The sequence below is a fragment of the Schistocerca serialis genome, chromosome 2 (genome assembly GCF_023864345.2).
Source record: "Schistocerca serialis cubense isolate TAMUIC-IGC-003099 chromosome 2, iqSchSeri2.2, whole genome shotgun sequence".
In the NCBI taxonomy this organism is placed as follows: Eukaryota; Metazoa; Arthropoda; class Insecta; order Orthoptera; family Acrididae; genus Schistocerca; species Schistocerca serialis.
The window spans coordinates 846,844,069-846,863,415 of record NC_064639.1 but is presented as its reverse complement, the minus strand read 5'-3'; the positions used below and the strand labels follow the sequence as shown (position 1 = coordinate 846,863,415).

Below are 19,347 nucleotides of genomic sequence, written 5' to 3'. Positions count from 1 at the left end.
CCCTCAGACTTCAAGAAGAATATAATAATTCCAATCCCAAAGAAAGCAGGTGTTGACAGATGTGAAAATTACCGAACTATCAGCTTAATAAGTCACAGCTGCAAAATACTAACACGAATTCTTTACAGACGAATGGAAAAACTAGTAGAAGCCAACCTCGGGGAAGATCAGTTTGGATTCCGTAGAAACACTGGAACACGTGAGGCAATACTGACCTTACGACTTATCTTAGAAGAAAGATTAAGGAAAGGCAAACCTACGTTTCTAGCATTTGTAGACTTAGAGAAAGCTTTTGACAATGTTGACTGGAATACTCTCTTTCAAATTCTAAAGGTGACAGGGGTAAAATACAGGGAGCGAAAGGCTATTTACAATTTGTACAGAAACCAGATGGCAGTTATAAGAGTCGAGGGACATGAAAGGGAAAGCAGTGGTTGGGAAGGGAGTAAGACAGCGTTGTAGCCTGTCCCCGATGTTATTCAATCTGTATATTGAGCAAGCAGTAAAGGAAACAAAAGAAAAATTCGGAGTAGGTATTAAAATTCATGGAGAAGAAATAAAAACTTTGAGGTCCGCTGATGACATTGTAATTCTGTCAGAGACAGCAAAGGACTTGGAAGAACAGTTGAATGGAATGGACAGTGTCTTGAAAGGAGGATATAAGATGAACATCAACAAAAGCAAAACCAGGATAATGGAATGTAGTCTAATTAAGTCGGGTGATGCTGAGGGAATTAGATTAGGAAATGAAACACTTAAAGTAGTAAAGGAGTTTTGCTATTTGGGAAGCAAAATAACTTATGATGGTCGAAGTAGAGAGGATATAAAATGTAGGCTGGCAATGGCAAGGAAAGCGTTTCTGAAGAAGAGAAATTTGTTAACATCCAGTATTGATTTAAGTGTCAGGAAGTCATTTCTGAAAGTATTCGTATGGAGTGTAGCCATGTATGGAAGTGAAACATGGACGATAAATAGTTTGGACAAGAAGAGAATAGAAGCTTTCGAAATGTGGTGCTACAGAAGAATGCTGAAGATTAGATGGGTAGATCACATAACTAATGAGGAAGTATTGAATAGGATTGGGGAGAAGAGAAGTTTGTGGCACAACTTGACCAGAAGAAGGGATCGGTTGGTAGGACATGTTCTTAGGCATCAAGGGATCACCAATTTAGTATTGGAGGGCAGCGTGGAGGGTAAAAATCGTAGGGGGAGACCAAGAGATGAATACACTAAGCAGATTCAGAAGGATGTAGGTTGCAGTAGGTACTGGGAGATGAAAAAGCTTGCACAGGATAGAGTAGCATGGAGAGCTGCATCAAACCAGTCTCAGGACTGGAGACCACAACAACAACAACAACAACAACAACAACGAAAAGTAATGAGTAATCTATAGAGGTGGCCCGGCTTCATACTGACAATACGTCAGTAACAGTGTGGAAACAATAGGGTATTTCAAGTCTTGCACCTGGAACGGTAGGAAATCGCGGAATCTCGTTACAGCAGTATCCTTTACAATGCAGAATATTAATTATTTCCAAAGAAAGCGAGAAGGGTTCATCGTAGCAGTATCGATAAAGTTGGCAGTTGTACGCTCGGCTCATGTCGTCCATTACGTGCGGCCAAACAGAAGTCTGAAAAAGCGCGCATCAGATTAAGTTTTACGCAACAAGACTAATATGACGATTTGCTGAATGGCTCATGTGGCATCAATTTCATTTGCACGTCGCCCAAGCGCAGAATAACTCCGCAGTGACTGGGGAGCATACGCTAGCTACCACGCATGGTGACGTCACGGCACAGTTCCGGCAGCGCGCGTCGTTCCGCAAGCGTGCACCGCGCCCAGCCAGTGCGAGCTTTCCCCTCCTGGCCGCCCTGCGATGACGTCACGCAGAGCTGCGCGCTCAGCTGGTGGTGGGAGTGGCGCGGCGCGGCAGTTCTTCGCAGAAAGCGGCAGTCGCAGCCAGGACTGCGCAGCGACAGGAGATTGAACTGTGGACAGTAGTACGGCTTACATCAGACGGCCCCTTCAGAGGCTCCATTCTCACCTTTCCCCGTCTTAGACGTGTTGTACCAGAGTCTCCGGGCTAAACAGCTTGTTCTGTAATTGGAACCCGCAACTGGCTTGAACACGACAGCATCTAAAACACGTATTAATATGTTCCTAAACTATCTGCGAGCGTGTGCTGAAAAGTTATGCCTCCGAATATTTTGATATGAAAACTCTTAGGGCTTTTTAAATACAACAACCTCACTGACATTCTACATCGTCGTTTTTCATGTCAAATATTTATTTCTCAACAGTCACCCTAACGAAAAACATTCTCCCAACAACAGACCAGTTTGTTGATACCGTCACTGCAGAATGTTTGCTGACGGAGCCACAACCTCGCCTCTGCTTGTACAGCTTCATCACTAGCTAACTGAAGTCATCAAAGGTGTTTTTTAAGCTTTGGAAACAGATGAAAATCGGATAGGGTCAAGACAGAACCGTGTGGAGGATGATAGACGACAGTGAACCAAGCCGCCCGATTGTTGCACACGTCGCAGCGCTCGTGTGCGGTCTGGAATTGTCATGCTGAAGGAGAGGGTGTTCCATACGTGGACGAACTCTTCGAATTCGAAATTCGATTACAGCACGCTTTTCTGACGTACCAAATAGTTACGTTACCTATTGCCATGTTACACGCTACAATTGGGAGCCATCCAGCGGCAGACGGATGAAAATATGTAGACACGAAGAACAGAGATGTAGAATATTAATAACGCTTGAACGTTTGTTTTATTTAAGAGGCTTAAGAGCTTTCACGTAACACTCTGATGCACCATTTTTGAGCACGCCCTCGTATGTAACTAACTCTCGAACAGTCTTTTTTTACAGTTTTATTGCACTGTAAATGTTTTCGGCCTAAGTCGATCGTCAGGCGGTAGTGTGTTTTTGTAAACTAAGTAATCACAAAAACTTTGTTATATTTCAGGAGACAAATGTAGAACTTCCCAGGAAATCAGTGTTACCGTCTGATGACGGGGTCGGGCCCGAAACTAGTAACGGTGTAATAAAATCATTTCTAAAATAGTTGTGGTTGGTTGTAGTGTTTCCTATAAGTTTGGGTTCCCTAAACCCGATAAATCCAATCCAATAATTGACAAAATCATGTCTATCTTTTATATTTTGCCGACTCTCAGCGAACGTGGCTTGATGCCACTGTCAGACTTCGTCTTTGCATTCCACCATTAATGAAAAACATGTCTAACATTTTTATGCGTTTTCGACATGTTTAGTTATTAGCCGTACGTTAATAATAGTAAACTGATTTCATCATTTGTGCGTCTGGAAAATGATAATGTTATGTTTCGCTCTATTTCCAAAAACAGTGGGATGAAATTGCGTATTACGTGATGGATCAAATAAATCTGGTTCGGACAGAGTTTCCGGCATCTATGAACAGCAGATTAACCATAAGGATATATGTGCAACCAGTCCCAATACCAGAAAAAAAATCTGGCGAAGTGAACGCTAGCATGCAGGGAAGCCCGACAAAATCAGGACGCTGCGAGTGAGAACGCATAGATAGCCGTGTCTGAATATTATTGAAAAGGATCTTCATCTTTGGTCTCCCACTTTTCTGTTCTGCTCAATATAAGACTTGCCACACATATTTCTACGTGTTCAGTCCGAGTTAGTATTGGGATATTTGCAACCTCCCTGCATTCATTTCGTCATATGTGAACTCTCAGCGCTCGAACAAGTACGGATTAAAAAAAAAAAATTGCATTTGTAGTTGAAACGCCGTTGCATAATGCTAAGACTGAAATCACTGTTTGTATAACAGTGATCTGCAGCGCAGACCAAGGTGTAAGTCAATTGGGAGGGTGACTGGTTGCAAGTTAGTGTAACCTACCATTGTTAATACGTAATTCGAAGCATATTAACCGTATTTTTCTTTATATATAAACTGCGACATAAATTGAGAACAGCTGTATTACATACTAGACAAACCATCGACTAGTATTTCTGTGCATATTGTGTACATGTGTCGAACCCCAAACAATTAAAAATGCAGAAAGGGTGTGGGAGCTACCTACATCCACCTAATATTGGTATTTGTGGTGTCTCGTGTACTCTAGTGAAACAAATCGTCTGCAGTCCTACGATCCAAGAAAAAACTGCCAGTGTAAATGTACTGAAGTAAAAAACCTAAATGCGATTCCGCTTTCTGGTAAATTTAGCAAATCTTACATAATATTTTTAACCTAAAAATGAACACACACTTGCAACAGATTACTTAAATAATCAGATCTGTTACGTAATTTCAAGTTACTGATGGGGTTTCTGGAAATAAATATGGAAGGCATTTAGTGTACCTAACATATTTTTCAGATGCACTATAGGTTAGAAAATTTAAAAAGGGAAATGGATAGGTTAAAGTTAGATATAGTGGGAATTAGTGTAGTTCGGTGGCAGGAGGAACAAGACTTTTGGTCAGGTGATTACAGGGTTATAAATACAAAATCAAATAGGGGTAATGCAGGAGTAGGTTTAATAATGAATAAAAAATAGGAGTGCGGGTAAGCTACTACAAACAGCATAGTGAACGCATTATTGTGGCCAAGATAGACACAAAGCCCATGCCTACTACAGTAGTACAAGTTTATATGCCAACTAGCTCTGCAGATGATAAAGAAATTGATGAAATTTATGACGAGATAAAAGAAATTATTCAGGTAGTGAAGGGAGACGAAAATTTAATAGTCATGGGTGACTGGAATTCGTCAGTAGGAAAAGGGAGAGAAGGAAACATAGTAGGTGGGAAGAAATGAAAGAGGAAGCCGCCTTGTAGAATTTTGCACAGAGCATAACTTAATCATAGCTAACACTTGGTTCAAGAATCATAAAAGAAGGTTGTATACCTGGAAGAATCCTGGAGATACTAAAAGGTATCAGATAGATTATATAATGGTAAGACAGAGATTTAGGAACCAGGTTTTAAATTGTAAGACATTTCCAGGGGCAGATGTGGATTCTGACCACAATCTATTTGTTATGAACTGCAGATTGAAACTGAAGAAACTGCAAAAAGGTGGGAATTTAAGTAGATGGGACCTGGATAAACTGAAAGAACCAGAGGTTGTAGAGAGTTTGAGGGAGAGCATAAGGGAACAATTGACAGGAATGGGGGAAAGAAATACTGTAGAAGAAGAATGGGTAGCTCTGAGGGATGAAGTAGTGAAGGCAGCAGACGATCAAGTAGGTAAAAAGACGAGGGCTAATAGAAATCCTTGGGTAACAGAAGAAATATTGAATTTAATTGATGAAAGGAGAAAATATAAAAATGCAGCAAATGACGCAGGCAAAAAGGAATACAAACGTCTCAATAATGAGATCGACAGGAAGTGCAAAATGGCTAAGCATGGATGGCTAGAGGACAAATGTAAGGATGTAGAGGCTTGTCTCACTAGGGGTAAGATAGATACTGCCTACAGGAAAATTAAAGAGACCTTTGGAGAGAGAACCACTTGTATGAATATCAAGAGCTCAGATGGCAACCCAGTTCTAAGCAAACAAGGGAAGGCAGAAAGGTGGAAGGAGTATATAGAGGGTTTATACAAGGGCGATGTACTTTAAGACAATATTATGGAAATGGAAGAGGATGTATATGAAGACGAAATGGGAGATATGATACTGCGTGAAGAATTTGACAGAGTACTGAAAGACCTGAGTCGAAACAAGGCCCCGGGAGTAGACAACATTCCATTAGAACTACTGACGGCCTTGGGAGAGCCAGTCATGACAAAACCATACCATCTGGTGTGCAAGATGTATGAGACAGGCGAAATACCCTCAGACTTCAAGAAGAATATAATATTTCCAATCCCAAAGAAAGCAGGCGTTGACAGATGTGAAAATTACCGAACTATCAGCTTAATAAGTCACAGCTGCAAAATACTAACGCGAATTCTTTACAGACGAATGTAAAAACTGTTAGAAGCCGACCTCGGGGAAGATCGGTTTGGATTCCGTAACAACGTTGGAACAACGTGAGGTAATACTGACCCTACGACTTATCTTAGAAGAAAGATTAAGGAAAGGCAAACCTACGTTTCTAGCATTTGTAGACTTGGAGAAAGCTTTTGACAATGTTGACTGGAATACTCTCTTTCACATTCTAAAAGTGGCAGGGGTAAAATACAGGGAGCGAAAGGCTATTTACAATTTGTACAGAAACCAGGTGGCAGTAATAAGAGTCGAGGGACATGAAAGGGAAGCAGTGGCTGGGAAGGGAGTGAGACAGGGTTGTAGCCTCTCCCCGATGTTATTCAATCTGTATATTGAGCAAGCAGTAAAGGAAACAAAAGAAAAATTCCGAGTAGGTATTAAATTCCATGGAGAAGAAATAAAAATTTTGAGGTTTGCCGATGACATTGTAATTCTGTCAGAAACAGCAAAGGACTTGGAAGAGCAGTTGAACGGAATGGACAGTGTCTTGAAAGGAGGATATAAGATGAACATCAACAAAAGCAAAACAAGGATAATGGAATGTAGTCGAATTAAGTCGGGTGATGCTGAGGGAATTAGATTAGGAAATGAGACACTTAAAGTGGTAAAAGAGTTTTGCTATTTGGGGAGCAAAATAACTGGTGATGGTCAAAGTAGAGAGGATATAAAATGTAGACTGGCAATGGCAAGGAAATCGTTTCTGAAGAAGAAAAATGTTAACATCGAGTATAGATTTAATTATCAGGAAGTCGTTTCTGAAAGTATTTGTTTGGAGTTAGCCATGTTTGGAAGTGAAGCATGGACGATAAATAGTTTGGACAAGAAGAGAATAGAAGCTTTCGAAATGTGGTGCTACAGAAGAATGCTGAAGATTAGATGGGTAGATCACATAACTAATGAGGAGGTATTGAATAGAATTGGGGAGAAGAGAAGTTTGTGGCACAACTTGGCTAGAAGAAGGGACCGGTTGGTAGGACATGTTCTGAGGCATCAGGGGGATCACGAATTTAGCATTGGAGGGCAGTGTGGAGGGTAAAAATCGTAGAGGGAGACCAAGAGATGAATACACTAAGCAGATTCAGAAGGATGTAGGTTGCAGTAAGTACTGGGAGATGAAGAAGCTTGCACAGGATAGAGTAGCATGGAGAGCTGCATCAAACCAGTCTCAGGACTGAAGACCACAACAACAACAACAACAACAACAACGTATGAAAGGACTGTATCATGTAAGAATGACGATAATTATTTAATTATTTCAGTAACAATTTAATTTCTGTGTGAATTAAATTATCAGTGAACTACACTCATGGACAACGACTGTTATATTTTTTGTTATCTGTGATACTTGTTGTTCAGTTGTTCTTCCTGTGCTTACCGATGAACTGTTCCGACGTGAGACGTGTGAGGTCTGTAAAGATAAAACCTGTAATTATATATTGTTAATTATTATTTGACAAATAGAGTCGCTATTTTCTAGACGTGGATTTGTATTTATTTCAATTGTAATCCAATCCGATCTAATCAATGTTTTTAAGTGATAATTTTCAGCTCCGCAATTAGGAGGGCAGCCGTTGCCGCTAGTAACTTACAGCGGAGTTTACTAGTAGCTGGTATCAAAAATATGACGGTATTTATCATTGAAAATGATTTTAAATGCTAAAGAATAGAGATAAAAGGCTTAACGAGTTTTATCACAATATATTACCTTCATATAAAAATAAATAGAGAATAACAATAGACAAATTGATTATCGTCTGTCTGCCGCCATCTTAGCAAAAACATCTCCGCGGCCGTTTTCAAACGAGAATTTTAACAAACATAAATGTTGTTAGATATAAATGAATGGAAGTAAATGTGCATAAGTGGTCCCGAATCTACTTTAAAAGACAGAATTCAGCTCAGATTCAATCCTTAAATACAGTGCTTACAGCATGTTACGTAATATCAATTTCTCATTTGCTGATGTATAAAGCCTAATTATTTCGGACGATTTACATGAAATATTTTAATAGGAGACATACGTCAGTGTTGTGTGCGGGTAGTATTTTGTGACTAAATGTTCCCTTTGCTACTGAAAAGTGCTTCCATCTTAAGTAACAGTTTGTAAAATCTGATAAATGTTATGCAATTTAGTGCCACTCACACGACTTTACAGACAACATTTCTACACAACGTCAAGTGGAGATTTCTTTAGCAGAGTGACAAATATTAGCCGGGATAATCATTTTTGAGATCAAACGAATTGTTACGCTGACAATAGGTAACTGGTTTTATATTTTTTTGATCTACCTGAAATATCATTTATAAGCAATTAAAGTCACGAAATACTATAAACCGGTTCCGCCACAATACAAACCAACCTTATTTAATCGCCGCGAAATAGTTCTGGGGAGACCCGAGCACCACAACGCTTGCAATGTCTGTAAGCCATCTTCCTAGGAGTGAGATGCCTGCTCCTTTTCGCCACTAGGGCTACGTATCTATCCTATTGCGGTGTGATGGTTCGTCTACGACAGCGGGCATGCTTTCCCATAGCATATCCACCTTCAGCTGTCTTTTTTAATCGCAAGTTAACACTTGTGGACATACCCATTACCTTGGGCACGGTAAAGCCGTCCAACTGCTCGTCCACGATGGTAGCAAGCACTCTTAATCGTGTCTTGCAGACATGTTGCCGAACATGAAATGTCGTATTAATTGGTTTCAAAACAACCTTCTCATACCTATACTGCATGAAATGTCGAACGCGTACAGAACATTCGTGTACAGGCTTCGCTGCAGCTAACACGCCCCGCCGTCTGTTTCATTTTACCTTCATTGTTGGGTGCTCAGCAGCAGTATACTATCTGAACAATAAACTTTTTGTAACGACCATGATCAGGTCGTTAGAAAATTTATTTGTCCGGAAAGCATAATTATTGTAAGCAGAGGAAAATGGAGCAGTAAGTCACAACATCAAAATGTGTGTGTTTGGTCCTCCTACATCGACACTCTTTCTTCGCATTACCATAGTTCTCCGTTAGAGCTTTAATAGATCATTTAAATGTCTCTCGTTGTAAGAGGCGCAGTTTTGCATGGGAATGGCTCATAACACCGTTTTTAGGATGAGTGATTTATATACTAAGCATATTTTCGTACGGTTCTGGGCGCTCCAGTTCATGTACTTCACTTGCGAGAATACAAATGAGGTGCTCAATACGAAAATAGTGCGGTGAATGGGGAGAGGGGAGAGGCGTTGGAGTGCGCTTGTGCAACAGGTAATATATGCGTTGTCTTAAAGCACTTGTATTTCTGTACTCATTGGCTATACAGATCACATACCTCCGACCTATCAATTTTTCAGCTGCATCAGAAATTAGCTTGGCATCTGTTCTGACGGCCACTGCGAGTTTGGAGAAAGTGCTGTTTCAGTTATTAACACCAAGATTGATCTGATGCGCTCCAGTCTTGGTGCTTGCGAGTTATCCACTTCCTTTTGGGATAACAGCCGCATACTACGTCAAAGGTCTGTCTTATATAGTAATATCTAGCGGCCTTCCCTGCGGTTATTCCTTCCATCAAGCATTCAACTAGTTTTTAGCAACGACTCATAATATGCGCCCAATCATCTCCCATTCATTATGCTGTTTGTTTTGGATTTTTCCCCTCGCTGACGTGTTGCCGGACGTCTTCATTCACTTGCTGACCAATCCATCTGATCAAAAGGCTACTGTAACATCAAATTTCAAACGCTTCTACTGCATTGCCTGACAAAAAATGAAGCGTCCAGCAGCGAAGGAGGAAATGGAACTTCATGGGTTGAGAAGGTGTGTGGTTTTGTGATTACAAACGAGTGTCAAATTTACAAAGAATCTGAACTACGAGCCCACTTTTCAGTTTGACGTTGCACCCCCTATGGCCTGGATGCATGCACTGACTGGGCTGGGAAGGGTGTCAGAGTCGTCGTATCCTTTTCTGAGGCAAGCTGACCTACAACTGGTTCTTAACACTGGATACTGGTTCTGGATAGCAGTTTATGTCCTAGCCGGTCACACACGTTCTACCGGGGACAGATCTGAGGATCTTGCTGACCACGGGAGTAGGTAACAAGTGAGAATGCAGGAGGTTTGTGTTATAGCGCTGTGCCATCAGTATTCCCTCAACCACAACCAGCTCTGACATGTCTCAAACATGATGGCTCCCCACACCATGACTAAGTAAAACCGCCTTGCCTCTCCCAAACATTCAAAGAATGCGATGTCTCCGAATTTCGCCGCCTTACTCAGGTGGCAACAACAGAATCACAATTCTTCGCTGAAAACAATGCAATGCCATTCCTCAGCAGTTCATGCTTCCCATTCACGCCATCGTTTCAAACGCAGCCGTCGGTGTTGACAGCAGCGTACGCATGGGACGGTAATTCGCTAGTCTGGCTGCTGCTAGTACCCGACCAATGGTGCAGGATGACACAGTGTTGCAGAGTGTCCATTACCTGTTCTCGGATGAAAGGTGCAGATACAGCGTTCCTCTCTTTGTCGTGGTCAGATGCGGTCGACCGGAATCCTGGTGAAAAGCATGCCCATCCTCACATTCCTATGCGCTCCAATATCAGGCCAGTGTTACATCCTAATGCTCCACAAATCTGACTATTGCACAATCTCACAAGCCAGCCAAATGGCGCACAATGAGGCCCCCCTTTAACGTGTCAGGTGCTGATAACGTTGTCTCACAGGAGTAGGCAGTTTTCCATATGCTTTACAGTGAGCACTCAACATTTGACGCTGTTCACGCTCGCATATAGACCGTACCAGATCTCAATGCAACACTTGTGAACTCTGGTGGCCGTTCTGTTTGTCACAGGGAATTGTAATGAAAACATCTATACTTGCCAATGGTGTGCACTAAGTTACACTGATAGTCCGACTGTTTCTTCTGAGTGCTCCATTTTTTCCACAGGCAGTGAAAGTTCTGCGTTCTCCGTTGTCCACGTCGCACATAGATACAGAACTGTGTTCTTTTCTTGACGATATTTTTCTTGTTTCACAGTTTATGTTAGCAGTTTCTTTTATAGAAAACTATTGGGTCTTGTGCAAACCTTGCTATTAGGTTATGTCTCTACTCCATTTTTATTTTTGATCTAATCTACATCCGAATCCGCAAAATTCGTTTACCTAGGAGAGAGGATGTCATGGACTTTTTTTCTTACGAGGGTAAGTCAAATGAAAATCTTAAATATTATTTATTGTGCAGAAGTGGTACAAAACTGTATCACTTTTCAACATAATCTCTCCCACGCTCAATGCAAGTCCTCCAGCACTTACAAGGTGCATAAAATTCCTTTACAAAAAAAATTCTTTTGGTAGTCCGCGCAACCACTCATGCACCCGTGGCGTACCTCTTCATCAGAACGGAACTTCTTTCCTCCCACTGAATCTTTGAGTGGTCCAAACATATGGAAATCACTTAGTGATTAATGGCGTCATTCCTTGCTCGCCCTCTTCGTTTCCGGTTGGTGGAAGTGAACCCAGGTTTCGAGGGGGGAAGAGGAAATTAAGGGGAGGAGATGTGTGCAAAGTATGTAGCATACAAGTATACGAGCGAAGCCACGGATAAAAGCTAGTGTAATTATTTAATTAAAAACAAGTTCTTAATATAATGTGTTTTTAAACTGGCCTACAAAATCTGAAGTAATTTCTCCTAGCCTCATACAGATGATCCTGAAGATTCATGCTTGTGAATTTTTAATAGCCATTACAATACATTTAAATTTTACAACGAAAAACATAAGGTCCGTGCAATACATAACTGACCCAACTATTATCTACTGCATGCACCCCACGTTTTTAGTTTTAAATCTTACAAGTATTGTCATAGCTATTAAGAGTTCACACGAACAAATTTTTCAAGACTGACTGTGTAGGGTAAAGAACCTGTGTGGGGCAGAGAAAAATAATTTCATACTTTATTTAAAAAGTTTTACTAGAAATTTATTTCTATTTAAATTGTCGTTTCTTTCATAAATTACCTCTAAAAGGTTGTCAATGTAACTTTCACCCGAGTTTCGTTCCCTAGTTTTGCACTGTAACCGGGATTGCTGTTGCGAAACAGAAGCTTTAGTTATTAGCGGAGCGAAGGGGGATGACAGGACTCGTATACCAAGTCAGATACAGAGTCGTCAAGGCCAAGAGCTACTTAACTGCAGATTGTTATTTGACAGGTGTTCTAATTCATACGTTTGTCTGAAGGTCTATATCGCGACCTGTCTCTTTTTCTGCCGGTCACGTACGTCTAAAGCCAACATCGTTTTGAATAGACCATTCGGACGAACAAAAATGTATGCAAACAGCAGAGCAAACGGCAAAGCACTTACGGTACCAAATCATCGTCGTGAACTAATTTCAGTTCACTTACAAGGGGAAGACCTCTCAGGTACGGCCAAAACAGATTCGGCACACATCTGACAGGTCGCCTGTGCACAACCTAAAATGAAAGTCCTAGTTATTTTGGCTCAACAACCCTCGTTTTCTAAAAAAACTACACCTAAAAATGACGGGCAAAAGACTCAGAACTGACGGGATCGATAAATAACTGAAAACTGACCACTGAGCATTTTTCATCATCATATGTGGAGTCCGCAAACGCATATTTTCCTAGAAATCTGTGAGAGGAACTTTTTCAACTGCCGTTTCTGTACCCGTACGGTAATAGCTGTTCAACGAAAGCAAGGCTGGCTTAGGGGCCTTGGCGTCATTTCATTTAACGGCGCATATCGTATGGAGACAACGGCAGTCTAAAAGGTTTCTTTCGTCGATTTGTTGGAAAATATACGATTGTGGAGCCATGTAAGTTGACAAAAATGTTCAGTATTCAATTGTCTATTGACCCCGTCAATTCTGAGTCTTTTGCCCGTCATTATTTTTAGGTGAATCGATCGCGCGTCATTAACTTCAGGGGTAGTTTTCCGAAAAACGGAGGGGCGGTGGGGGGTGTTGTGCCAACAAACCAATTGCCAAATATGAGCCGAATCAGTTGGTCGTGTCTGAGGCCTTCCTCTTGGTAGAAGGACGCCCCCCCCCCCCTCCCCCAACGCACTAATAAAATGAAGTGTTCAGTTAATGAACGCCGGTTCACAATAAACGCGAATTTGCTGTGACGCTTATCATCCTGACGTAGGGTCAGTCCACAGAATTGGTTGGCCTGCTGAAATTATCTTGCATACATGTAGAAAGTTTTGCATATCGTGCCGCCTTAAGCGAAACCATCGATTATATGCACTGGTGGAAAAGAATCTCAACACCAAAAAATAAGTGGAGTAATGAAATTTCGGGAATGCATTTGTCAGGTTAATGTAACCTCGAGATATACTATTGGAAATGTGAAATGCAAGTACATTAATCACCTGTGCAAACGCCATAACGTTGAATGCAAGCATGCAAACGTGCATGGATTGTGTTGTATAGGCGCAGAATGTCAGTGTGTTGGTCGGTCAATTTGAGGATGGTTAATGGCGTCCGATGATGTCCCAGACGTGCTCGATGGAGACAGATCTAGTGATCAAGCAGGCCAAGGTAACATGTTGATGCTCTGCAGAGCATGCTTCATTAAAACAGCGGTATGTGGGCGAGCGTTATTCCGTTGGAAAACACCCCGTGGAATGCTATTCATGAATGGCAGCACAACAGGTCGAATCACCAGACTGACATACAAATTTTCGGACACGGTGCTTGGGATAACCACGAGTGTGCTTCTGCCATCATACGAAATTGCACCCCAGACATAATTCCAGGTGTAGGTCCAGTGCGTCTCGCACGTAGACGGGTTATTTGCAGTCCCTCAACTGTCTTCCTTCTAACCAACACACAGGGCCATCTCTGGCAGCAAGAAAGAACCAGCTTTCATCAGAAAACACAACCGACCCCCACCCTGCCATCTAATGAGCGCTCGCTTGACACAACTGAAGTCGCAAATGGTGGTCGTTAGGGTAAGTGGAATGCACGCTATAGGGCGTCTGGCTCGGAGCTGTCCTTAAAGAAACCGATTTATAACAGTTCATTGCGTCACAGCGGTGGCAACTGCTGCTCACATTGCTCCTGTATATGTAGTGCAATGCACCAGAGCTATACGCCGAACACCATTGTCTTTCCTCTCGGTAACGCCACGTGGCCGGCCGGAGGCCAGTCTTCTTGCGACAGTACGCGGTGCATTCAAGTTCTAAGGCCTCCGATTTTTTTTTCTAAGTAACTACTCACCCGAAATCGATGAAACTGGCTTTACTTCTCGACGTAATCGCCCTGCAGACGTACACATTTTTCACAACGCTGACGCCATGATTCCACGGCAGCGGCGAAGGCTTCTTTAGGAGTCTGTTTTGACCACTGGAAAATCGCTGAGGCAATAGCAGCACGGCTGGTGAATGTGCGGCCACGGAGAGTGTCGTTCATTGTTGGAAAAGGCCAAAAGTCACTAGGAGCCAGGTCAGGTGAGTAGGGAGCATGAGGAATCACTTCAAAGTTGTTATCACGAAGAAACTGTTGCGTAACGTTAGCTCGATGTGTGGGTGCGTTGTCTTGGTGAAACAGCACACGCGCAGCCCTTCCCGGACGTTTTTGTTGCAGTGCAGGAAGGAATTTGTTCTTCAAAACATCTTCGTAGGATGCACCTGTTACCGTAGTGCCCTTTGGAACGCAATGGGTAATGATTACGCCCTCGCTGTCCCAGAACATGGACACCATTTTTTCAGCACTGGCGGTTACCCGAAATTTTTTTGGTGGCGATGAATCTGTGTGCTTCCATTGAGCTGACTGGTGCTTTGTTTCTGGATTGAAAAATGGCATCCACATCTCATCCATTGTCACAACCGACAAAAAGAAAGTCCCATTCATGCTGTCGTTGCGCATCAACATTGCTTGGCAACATGCCACACGGGCAGCCATGTGGTCGTCCGTCAGCATTCGTGGCACCCACCTGGATGACACTTTTCGCATTTTCAGGTCGTCATGCAGGATTGTGTGCACAGAACCCACAGAAATGCCAAATCTGGAGGCGATCTGTTCAACAGTCATTCGGCGATTCCCCAAAATTCTCTCCACTTTCTCGATCATGTCGTCAGACCGGCTTGTGTGAGCCTGAGGTTGTTTCGGTTTGTCACATGATGTTCTGCCTTCATTAAACTGTTGCACCCACGAACGCACTTTCGACACATCCATAACTCCATCACCACGTCTCCTTCAACTGTCGATGAATTTCAATTGGTTTCACACCACTCAAATTCAGAAAACGAATGATTGCACGCTGTTCAAGTAAGGAAAACGTCGCCATTTTAAGTATTTAAAACAGTTCTCATTCTCGCCGCTGGCGGTAAAATTCCATCTGCCGTATGGTGCTGCCATCTCTGGGACGTATTGACAATGAACGCGGCCTCATTTTAAAACAATGCGCATGTTTCTATCTCTTTCCAGTCCGGAGAAAAAAAATCGTAGGCCTTAGAACTTGAATGCACCTCGTACATTCTCGTGACCACCTCTACCGCTACTCTTGTACAGTGGCTACATTCCTGCCAAGTATTTCTGTAATATCGCAGAAGGGACATCTGGCTTCTCGTAGCTCTGTTACACGACCTCATTCAAACTCAGTGAGCTGTTGATAATGGCATCTTTACCGCCTTAAAAGCTTTCTTGATATGAACTCACGAAGTCCGATCTCTTATGCACCTGGCGCAAAATTTGAAGAGACATCTTTCGGACGAAGAAACACGCCTACCAATTTTCGTTTGTGTAACATAACTCATTCTTGGTGCTGCGATTTTTTTCTGTGACCTTATATGGTGAGACACCCACAAACATGAAACGGATAAGATTGTATATCACCGCAGAGCAAGGAAAGAAAACGGATAGCACTGCTAAACTGGTACAAGCATGGGTCAGTTGCTTTTTATTACGTTACTCATCGCTGCTGTTTTCGGGTACCTTTCATTACTCTTGTAAGATTAAAGCTGAAACAGGTCTTCAGCTATGTGTTTTAAGACGAAATGGAATTTCCATTTGCGTTTCCCTTCCTGCATCTTTCAGTGATAAGCGTGCGGTACTTACACTCAACCCAGAACATTGTCGAAGTCCACTGCCTGTAGCACAGTCCATGGATTCAGTTTCTCGTACCTGTAACACAAACAAAATAATATAAATGTGACAGACATGCATGAGGCAGGCGACCATTGTTATAATAACCTGCTCTGGGTTCAGGCCGACTGCGTCGCAGTTGTGAAAGTCAGACACCATCCAAGGAATGACTATTGCTCATATGATGGGTATCGGTATTTATCCATCATCAGATATCGAGGAGCTATTGCTGCAGACTACTGTGCGAATGTTTCACATACAACTTTAAAACGTCACATCTACGTGCAGAAATCGCTCCTGGATACCTAATGACGAATAAATTCAGAAACGTGTCATATGAGTAATAAAGTTTGCCTGATGTCTGACTTTTACCACAGCGACCCAGTCAGGCTGAATGCAGAACTATATACACAAACAAAAGAGTTAGCTTAGGTGAAATCTCAGACTTTCAGTATCAAATATTTTATACTGTAAGCTCAACTCTGCTGCGTCAAACTACGCTACTGTTCTTTGTACTTCATGCTGATGCCCTAACAGCCCGGAAGGCAAAAGCCTCGTGTCATCCGGAAGCAATATTTATTGCAGAATAGTTATTTCTGACATGGCTGACTTGTAGGTGAAAGACACAGTAAGCTTGTTGTTAGAAGTTTAGCTTTACGCTTTATGGCTAAATCCCACACAGTAAATTCAATGGTTCAGTTTGAACTCGTGTGAAACAGACCTTGTCGTGCTTCGGGATCGTCCTCAAAGTTTCCCCGAGCTACGTGGCACCAGCTACATTGTTTAGGTTTTTTCCGGACCGCCCGCCTGGGTTTCCTCCTAAACACAGAGAATTCGTCAATAAAGTATGACTTGTTTATGTGTTGCCTGGCCTTGACCAAGTGTTCCCGCACAAATGAATGGCCGATCACAGGGGGTGGGAAAGTGGAGGAGAACGTCTGCACTGCGACTGACTGGCCAAGATATTGAGGTTGCCGCTTCCCGCTGACATCCGGTCATGCGCCAACGGGGAAGCACACGAGCTACCGAACACAAGATGAAGCAATGCGGTTAACACTACCGCAAGGGCGCAAACAGGTCTCTACTACCGGCTCTTGGGGTTAACTGTCTGCTGCCGTCTGTGCGAGAGGCGAGTAAATGACTTCAACAAAGGGTACGATAATGGACGTGTAGCAGTTATGATTCTGAAGAGCAAACCCCTACAATCGCGCAAACGCTTTACCAATTCCTGAAACGAGAATGGAGACAAACATGTTTTTAGGGTGACACATATTAAGAAGATACTATTTCAGGGGCAACTGTGGGAAGCTCTATACAGACAGCAGTTACGAGGAGCGTTCAATAAGCAACGCAACATTTCTTTTCTCGGCCAATTTCGGTTGAAAAACTTCGGAATTGTTGTGGTAACATAGTGGAATACCCCCTCTATTGTTTCACAAAGGACCGAACGGAACGGTGGCGGCGCTGTATGTAGCCTTCAATATGGGCCTGTAGCGGAGGTACGTTCCAAGCAGAGAGCTGTCAGTGAGTTTCTTTTGGCGGAAAACCAGAGCATCGTAGATAATCAGAGGCTCTTGCAGAATGTCTACGGAGACCTCTGACAGTGAGAACAAAAGTACAGTGAGTCGTTGGGCAAGGCGTCTGTCACCATCGCAACAAGGTGGCGGAAACCTATCCGATCTCCCGCATACACACTGATCGCACACGGCTGTGACTCCTGCAATTTTAGAACGTGCTGACACATCCGCGGTGATCGACGGATCGTTAACAACTCTCTGCACAACTAGACGCCTCTGCCGCTAGTACTGACACAGTCGTCCGCCAGTTAGGGAACACAAGGGTTCCTCGTCGCGTAACAGAAGAGCGTAAACAACAACGCATGACCATCTGTACGGCGACGGGGTTCTGGTACTCTGAAGGGGTTATTCTGTTTGACGTTCTCCCTCACGGTGCAATAATAAGCTATGAAATGTTGTGCTACCCTCAAAAAACCGAGGAAACAACATCAGCGCGGCCGTCGCTACAAAAATGCAAACGAACTTCCCCATGACAACGCAACGCCTCACACAAATTTGCTCATCCAAGAACAGCTCACAAAATTTCATTCATTTACATCGATACTCTGCAAATCACGTTTAAGTGCATGGCAGAGGGTTCATCGAATCATCTTCACAATTCTCTATTATTCCAATCTCGTACAGCGAGCGGAAAGAATGAACACCTATATCTTGCCGTACGAGCTCTGATTTCCTTTATTTTATCGTGGTGATCGTTCCGCCCTATGTAGGTCGGTGTCAACAAAATATTTTCGCATTCATTGGTCTGTCCTTCCTCATCCACCCTACCGCCCGGATCTCGCACCTCCCTGCTTCCACCTGTTTCGGCCAATATGATGGGGAGGTATATGATGCAGCAAGAAGTTGGCTCAACCGTCGACCAGTAGCGTAGTACCATGCGGGCATACAAGTCGTCCCAGTAAGGTGGCATAAGGCTGACGCATTGAACGGGGATGATGGAAAATCGAGTTTTGCAGCCAAAAAAGTAGGGAATAATGTGGTGTACTGAAATCCTTAATAAAACCAACCTGCTTTCACGAAAAAGGTGTGTTGCATTACTCACGGAAAGCCCCTCGTATGAAGAAGCTAAATGAAGAGGTAAGAAATTTGGAAGTGGTGGGAGAATCAGGCATAACAGAAGTAACGGTACCTAGACCAGCGTAAAAAATTATCAATGATAGTACGAAGGAAGGCACACCGGACTAACTACTTAGTACTGTTTGTTGGCCCAGGACCCTTACCAAATTGGACTAACGGAAGACATAAAATATTCACAAAATAGTTACAAGATCAGTCTTTTTTGTTTAGTCAGCGTGTCAGTGAGATGTTCAACAAACTTCGACGGGAGACGTTGCTAGAAAGGAGCTCCTAGTAGCAACTTCTACAAAATCCCACTAGGTCACGTTCCAATAGATGACTCTCGCAACGACCAGGACGCTAAAATTAGACATTGAGGGTTGTACAGACGGTGGGGGTAACTCTGTCGATCGCAGTACAGTAAGTCGTTGGACAAGCTGGTTATCTGGTGAAAGTGAGCAAGCCAATGCTCTGAAGCTCCCGCGATGCGACCCAAGCACTGCACAGTGCACAGACACCTGACAGAGTGCGATGTATTCACAATCTGATTTTGTCTGAAAAACGCACGTAACAGAGAACTGTCAGTCCGAATTGGAGTAGGAGAAGCTATTGTGTGCAGGATATT

The 19,347-nt window shown here is 42.9% G+C and overlaps 1 protein-coding gene across 4 annotated transcripts in view; it reads right to left on the bottom strand.

Annotated features, from left to right (window-relative positions):
• LOC126458124 (wiskott-Aldrich syndrome protein family member 3) overlaps window positions 1–19,347 on the bottom strand; it is a 270,241-nt gene that overhangs the window by 126,706 nt on the left and 124,188 nt on the right. For 2 of the 4 annotated variants that reach the window (XM_050094956.1, XM_050094958.1), the window contains exons 2-3: window positions 16,063–16,128; window positions 7,371–7,403 (exon numbers count right to left, since the gene is read on the bottom strand). The gene's annotated coding sequence lies outside the window, so the exon portion shown is untranslated. The remainder of the gene's footprint in view (window positions 1–7,370; window positions 7,404–16,062; window positions 16,129–19,347) is intronic. The other 2 variants (XM_050094955.1, XM_050094957.1) reach the window with 1 other exon arrangement.